General features: G+C 42.6%; 1 protein-coding gene across 1 annotated transcript in view; it reads right to left on the bottom strand.

The window, feature by feature from the left end:
• Positions 1 to 8243, bottom strand: part of SV2B (synaptic vesicle glycoprotein 2B) — a 97733-nt gene that overhangs the window by 19795 nt on the left and 69695 nt on the right. The gene's annotated exons all lie outside the window — the stretch shown is intronic.

Raw genomic sequence — 8243 nt, forward strand, 5'->3', positions numbered from 1 at the left:
ATGATTCATCCAGGAAAAAAAAGGAGACTTGAGACTCAAACACAAAACACAGAAAGGCAGAAGAAGGAGAAGTGCAAACTAAAAGGTTCTAGCACATTATTTTCAACCCAAACTAGTTCCCCTTTTCTTCACCGTGTATTTATAAACAGAGAGGAGCCTCAGGACCATGGGAGCTGATGTTTAGTCCAGGTACACACAGGATTCTAGGCATCAATCTATGATTCCCAAAAGCAGATTCATGGATGTTCTGCATCAGAATCATGGAACCATGAAATAGCATGACATGAAAATATTCATAATATCTCAGTTTAGGAGCTTTAAAAACAGGAATATCCCTTAGCTGGTCTTGAAAGGTTTAAAGGCAATAGATGTATGAGGGCCTCAGAATTTTTGTTTTTAAAATTGAACCAACAAAAATGTGGGGGGATACAGGCAATGTCGTCCACACTGGTGAACATAATTGGTGCAGGCTGTTTGGAGAGCAGCTTTGCAAAATTTGAAATGCACTATCCCTTTGACCTAGGAATACCACCTCTACCAATCTGTCATACACATACTTGCTCACGCATTCAAAGAAATCCATTCACTGATCTTCACTGCAACATTGCTGATAACAGCAATGGCTTACTAGAAAGATAGATGGAGAGATAGACAAACGATAGATAACAGGGGACAGGTAAATGACAGGAGAAACAGATAATAGATTACAGACAGGGTAGACAGATGATAGAGAGAATGGATAGATAGATCGGGACCACACATAGCCATCCACCTAATTATTATAACGCCTACAGGTGCTCAGTTGTGTCCAACTCTTTGCGACCCCGTGGACCATAACCCATGGGGTGGCGCAGTGGTAAAGAAACCACATGCCAATGCAGGAGATGCAGGAGACCCAGCTTCAATCCCTAGGTCAGGAAGAGCCCCTGGAGAAAGAAATGACATCCCACTCCAGTATTCTTTGGGAAACCCCATGGACAGAGGAGCCTGATGGGTTACAGTCCATGAGGTCGGAAAGAGTCAGACACGGCCGAGCAACTGAGCACCCATAGCCATTGTAATAATCAGGCAGATCTGTGTGTCTTAATCTGGAACCATGTTTAAGATGTATTGTTAACTGAAAAAAAAAAAGAAATGCAGCGTGATATTTATAGCATGTGACTTTCTTTCGTGTGAGAAAGGATAAGGCCCACACACCTGCAAGTGCATAGCACACACCTGGAGAGAGTGCCGCAGACACGGGCAGGTGTGTGCGGCTGTGGGGAGGCACACGGGGGGCTGAAAGGGAAAGTGTTAGTCACTCAGCTGTACCCGACTTTTTGTGACCCCACAGACTGTAGCCCACCGGGATCAGACAAATTTTCTTTATACCAAGTGTATATAATACTTTTTCACTTAAAACCGAAACAGTCAATAAGAGGTAAAACCCCTGGATGATTGTGAGGCACAGCCCACATCTGGAGCTGTTGCACGTCTTCAACTCCTGCTGCTGCTGCTAAGTCACTTCAGTCGTGCCCAACTCTGTGCGACCCCATAGACGACAGCCCACCAGGCTCCCCCATCCCTGGGATTCTCCAGGCAAGAACACTGGAGTGGGTTGCCATTTCCTTCTCCAATGCATGAAAGTGAAAAGTCAAAGTGAAGTCACTCAGTCATGTCCGACTCTTAGCGACCCCATGGACAGCACTTCAACTCCTACATAAACTTAAAAGGAAAAAGCAACAGGACACTTAAAAACATAGACTCACACACAGGGACATCAGCCTCTACTGGTTATATTTCCCAAGGTTGGTTAAGCTATTAAGTGAGAAACCTTTGGCTGTGTCTTTATTTGTGAAGAATCTCAACCCTATTCATTCATTCATCTGTCAATTCATTCACTGATTCAGTCTTAAACAAAAGTTTTACCGAGCGTGGTATTAGGTGCTATGAGTACAGACAGAAAAGACATGGTCCCTGCCCTCAAGCCTAATGGGAAAAAGAAACGGAGCCAACAGACAGTTCCAGTTCAGTGGGGACCCAGTGACCGAGGCAGCACAGGGCACTGAGGACCGCTGCTGCTCTTCAGCGCCTCCAGACCATTCCATCCACGAGCACACACGATGGCCAGCGGCCCTTACTCTTCACTCTCAGCTATGTTCTGCTGAGAACCCTAACCTAGAACCACATCTTACTAGCTTTGACAAAAAGACCTCTCAGCAGTAAGAAGGCCTGGGCCAGTGCTTCTCAAGGAGACGTCCCCAGAACACTTGCATCAGAATAAAATAGGGAGACAAACTGGGAGAGTAGCATTGGCGTATATACACTACCGTGTGGGGGCTCAGATGGTGAAGATCTGCCTGCAGTGCAGGAGACATGGGTTCGATCCCTGGGTTGGGAAGATCCCCTGGAGAAGGGAATGGCAGCCCACTCCAGTATTCATGCCTGGAGAATCCCATAGACAGAAGAGCCTGGTGGGCTACAGTCCATGGGGTCGCAAAGAGTCAGACAACTGAGCAACTAATGCTTTCACTTTTCATGTGTAAAACAGATAGCTAGCAGGAAGCTGCTATGAAGCACAGGAGCTCGGCTGGTGTTCTGTGATGACCTTGAGGGGTGGGATGTTGGGGGGGCGGTGGGAGGGAGGCTCAAGAGGCAGGGGATTTATGTATACATAAGGTTACACAGCAGAAACCAACACAACATTGTAAAGCAATTATACTCCAATTTTTAAAAGTTAAAATAAACTGACGTAACTTAGGTACCAAAAAAAAAAGAATAAAATAGGAGGTTATTACGAAAGATGGGAGTTCTCTTCATTCCAACCTGCACCTCTTGAACTATAATCACCAGAGGAAGATGCCAGATTATTACACTTCAGAAAATGTGAGAATCCCTGATCAAGAAAGCCAAATTGTTTTCAACAGTTTTTCTTAGGGTTAAATTTGAATCGGCCTCCAAAAGCTACCGCTGAACTCTTCCTATTTCTATGGAAAAACTGATCACTAAGCCTTTTGTTACAGGAAGATGGCTCTGATTTCAAAATTAATGTAATTTGTATGCTGACTGTATTTACTCAGGAAAGCTATTCCTGGAGCCTGTCTCAGGTCTTTGCCCTTCTTAATATATCCTTCTCTTTAATACAGTAATGGGCTGGTGATGTGGCCTCCGGTGATATTTTAATGTTCTGCCGAAGGTGGGTGAGAAAGAAGGGCCATAAATCATAACAGGTCTGACACCGGCAGACCTTAAAATGTATCTCCAAGTGAGTTATAAAAAGCCAAAGTTATAAAAGGAGAGTTAAAAGGAGAAAAGGCCAAGGCATATTTTATGAGTCTTTTATATAAATCATCTCCTCCGATCCCTAATTTATATACTGAACTGGTCCAAGATGCTTCACTCAGGAGGTCTCAAAGGCTGAAAGAAAAGTTAACAGAAGTAGCTTGTGGAACGCTTCCTTTAAGGAAACAGAAGCCATTGGTGATCCAGAGCCTGCGGTGGAATTATTATTACAAGCATTTTATTTCAGTTACCCTCAAGCCCAGTGCTTCATCCACCAGGTGATCTAAACTACGCCAGAAGTCGCACCTACTCAGTCACCATGATTTCGACTTGAATGGGCTCACGCTCAAAAAACTCAAAACTAAAGAGGGAACAAGAAAACTGACAATTAAAATCTGGCGTGATAACTATCAAGCTCAGACATACGTAGGACTCCCCTGGTGGTGCGGTGAATAAGAGTCCCCCTGCCAACACAGGGGACATGGGTTCAGGCCCTGGTCCGGGAAGATTCCACCTGCCGCGGAGCCACCAAGCCCTCAGGCTGCTACTGAGCCCGTGTGCCTGCAGCCTGTGCTTCACACAAGAGAGGCCACGCAGTCAGAAGTTCATGCACAGTGAAGGGCAGCCCCCACTCGCCGCAACTAGAGAAATGCTATGAAGAAAAACAATGAAGACAGCGCGACCAGATGTAAATTGTTTTTTAAAAAAGATTAGAGATAAGCTACAAGATCATTGCAAAAGGGTACTTATGATACAGTCAGGTACAGCATGATATTCGCTTTTCCTTAAGGATAAATAAAAGCTATCCAAGCCAAGACGCAGTGCAAGTGAATTCCAGGCAAAGGGAATAGCATATGCTAAGGCACAGAGGCATGATATATAATGTATACCCTTCAACTGACTTTTTCATTAAGTGTAAAATTCTCTTTCACATCATTTATATCACCTTTCAGAGAGAAAATAAACAAAGGGTCTATTTTCCCAAAGCTCACACACACGGACCGTCCTACAGTAAGCCTTCCACATACAGTGAAATAAAAGAGAAACTTTTTCAGGAAAGACCCGGAACTCTAATTTCTCACACATTGTCTCATATCAGGTCCTAATCTGAGATGAAGCAAAGCAGGAATGAGAAAACTGTCCACGTCAGGGGACTTCCTTGGCAGGCTAAGGCTTTGCCTTCCCTGGTCAGGGATCGAACCCACATGAGGATCATGAGGCCATGGCCAAAAACCCAAAACATAAAACAGAAGCAATATTGTAATAAATTAATAAAGACTTTTAAGATGGTCCACATTAAAAAAAAATCTTTAAGAAAAAAAGAAAATCACTTCAGAAAATACATGCTTGGGCTCATTTTGCTTAAAGAATGAAGGAAACAGAGGGTCTTTTGTTTATAACTTCTATGCAACTTCTTAAATTCTCTGTATAACTCTAAATAACTTCTTAAATTCTCCACACATAGGCATCAGGCTTTAACTTCACCTCTGACACCACCTTTCAAAAAATGAAGAATAGAGTTCAACTTTTAGCACTGTTATTAAAAGATTTCAGGCAAGTCTCTTCTCTGCAGGCTTGTATTTTAAAATCATTAAAATAACATTATTGAGGAGATGACTTTTTCCAGCTCTAGTATTTGGTTTTATAAATGAGAGGTATCTTTACTATAAGTAGCCTGGGAAAGAAGAGTGGAGTGGAAATGGCCATCAAATGGTTGAAATACTATTTCATGGAGAAGCAGACGTATATGATGGGAAATACCGGCCCTGCATCTGCCAAACAGACTCTCTAAGGACACGTCCTTGTGCCTCGGGGGATCTGCCAGTAAATCCAACTTACTCTCTCCATCTTCTCTTAAGCTTACGGTCACCTAAGTGCTGAAATCACCACATCTCACCCTGTCTCTTTACACGGATCCTAGAACATTTTTAAAAAGAGGGTATAACTGAAAAGGAGCAAGATACTATGGTCCTTGCCTCCCATGTCCTCAGCCTCCCTTTTGTCTGTGGAAAAACTTTAGCCAAAGAATAAGTTCCATCAGAGAAGTGAAAACACGCAGAAACAAAGGAAAACAGTCAAAGGAGACCAAGTAATAATAGTTTAGCCATTACGCATAGTCAGGGACCCTTAGCTCCTTCTCAAGGACTATTCATAATATTCTGAGCCGTGTCCTGTGAGCTGACAGGAAACGGCTCAGAATAGTGTCTGACACCCCCACCAGGTGGAGAAGTTGACGGCATGAAGACCAGACTGTAGCCGTGATATCAGCTGTCAGAATTCTAAGAATCAGCCTCAAAGAAATGGAAACAAACCAATCCTGGAACTGAAGATTAACTGCACTTAAAACGGTCAAGATACCACTGGTCAGACCCCTGATGACCAATTTCAAGGTGACTGTTGGCTGACTGTACTGTTTCTGCATATAGCCCCCTTCCTCCGTCTGTAAAAGCTCTTGCCCTCTGATTGTCAGTGGGGGCAGCTTGGCCTTCAGACAGATGTTCACCTCCTCCCCTTGCCCCAACACTGAGTTGCCGGCATCCAAAAGAAAGCAAACTTTGCTTTCCGCCAACCTGGCCTCTGTATTGGCTTTTGAGCAGTGAGCAGCCAGACCCCACTTTTGGTTACATAACCTTGGTGTGTGTGTGTGTGTGTGTGTGTGTTAGTTGCTCAGACGTGTCCCACTCTTTGCGATCTCATGGACTGTAGCCCACCAGGCTCCTCTGTCCATGGAATTCTCCAGGCAAGAATACTGGAGTGGGTAGCCATTCCCTACTCCAGGGGATCTTTCAGACCCAGGGATCGAACCCAGGTCTCCTGCATTGGTGGCAGATTCTTTATGGTCTGAGCCACCATGGCTCAGCTACATAACACCACATAACCTTGATACCAAAGATCAATAAGAACAGTATAAGGAAAATATACACCAATCCCATTTAAATGCAAAAATCCTAAATAGAACATAAGTGGTTCTGTGTGTGTGTGTGCACGTGTGTGTGTGCACACATGCATGCTCAGTCGTGTCCAACTCTGCGACCCCAGGGACTGTAGCCTGCCAGGGCTCCTCTGTCCGTGAGATTTTCCAGGCAAGAATTCTGGGGTGGATTGCCATTTCTTACTCCAGGCGATCTCCCAGACCCAGGGATCAAACCCACGTCTCTTTCATCCCCTGTGCTGGCAGGCAGAGCCTTTACAACTAGTGCCATCTGGACGTTAGGCACCATGCAGACTATTTCCACTGTGCTCTGCTTATTTATCCATACTTCCCTCTCCCCTAACCTCTGGCAACCACTGATTTGCATAGTTTTGCCTTTTTCGGAATGACATACAGCTGAAATCATAAGGATGCAGCCTTTTTAGCGAGGTTTCTTTCACTTAGGAACATGCATTTAGGTTCTCAAGGCCTTTGTATGACTTGATCCCTTACTTCTTTGGCACTAAATAATATTCCAGGGCCAGTATGTACCACAGTTGATTTATCCATTCACCTGCTCAAGGACATCTTGGATCATTGCTAGATAATAGGGTAGTTCTGGCAGATGGTATATGGGACATCCCTGTGGCTCCCTCTCAATTTCACTGTGAACCTAAACAGCTCTGAAAATAATCTTAACAGAATAATAAGTTGAAACCCAATCTGAAATATTTGCACAATTTTTTGTAGAAAATAAAAAATAAAGGACATGTGTGTTGCCTCCACATTTTGACAGTTATGAATAAAACAGCTATAAACATCTAAACAACACAAAAAAGAATATTAGTAAATCAAATTTGTCGATGTATTGCTACTTTAAAAAAATCACATGGAATGATCAAGATATATCCCAGGAATTAAGTACAGTTGAATATCCAGAAACAATATTACTTTAATCTATCATATTAATAGGTCCAAGGAGAAAGCCATATGATTTTCATAATAGATGCAGAAAAGCATGTGACAGATTCAATATGCTTTCATGATAAACACCCTCAGCATACCTAAAAGAGAATTTCCTCAACTTTATAAAGAAGACCAATCAAAAACATAGCAAGTATCATACTTCAAAGGAAGACACCCAAATTACCCCCACTGAAGTCAGGATACCCATTAGCACTGACATTATAATCAACACAATACTGTACATCAACTACACCTCAATTAAAAATATTTACAATAAAAGAAGTAAATGGCCTAAAAATAACAACAAAAAAAACTAATTGCAAAATTTATAGTATGAAAATTATACATTCACATCTATAACAAAGAGAAGACTAACACAAGAGAAGACTCTACACATGGACATCACCAGATGGTCAACACTGAAATCAGATTGATTATATTCTTTGCAGCCAAAGATGGAGAAGCTCTATACAGTGAGCAAAAGCAAGACCAGGAGCTGACTGTGGCTCAGACCATGAACTCCTTATTGCCAAATTCAGACTGAAATTGAAGAAAGTAAGGAAAACCACTAGACCATTCAGGTATGACCTAAATCAAATCCCTTATGATTATACAGTGGAAGTGAGAAATAGATTTAAGGGCCTAGATCTGATAGATAGAGTGCCTGATGAACTATGGAATGAGGTTCGTGACATTGTACAGGACACAGGGATCAAGACCATCCCCATGGAAAAGAAATGCAAAAAAGCAAAATGGCTGTCTGGGGAGGCCTTACAAATAGCTGTGAAAAGAAGAGAAGCGAAAAGTAAAGGAGAAAAGGAAAGATACAAACATCTGAATACAGAGTTCCAAAGAATAGCAAGAAGAGATAAGAAAGCCTTCTTCAGTGATCAATGCAAAGAAGTAGAGGAAAACAACAGAATGGGAAAGACTAGGGATCTCTTCAAGAAAATCAGAGATACCAAAGGAACATTTCATGCAAAGATGAGCTCGATAAAGGACAGAAATGGTATGGACCTAACAGAAGCAGAAGATATTAAGAAGAGATGGCAAGAATACACAGAAGAACTGTACAAAAAAGATCTTCACGACCCAGATAATCACA

The sequence above is a fragment of the Bison bison genome, unplaced genomic scaffold (genome assembly GCF_000754665.1).
Source record: "Bison bison bison isolate TAMUID 2011002044 unplaced genomic scaffold, Bison_UMD1.0 scf7180017860443, whole genome shotgun sequence".
Lineage (NCBI taxonomy): Eukaryota > Metazoa > Chordata > Mammalia > Artiodactyla > Bovidae > Bison > Bison bison.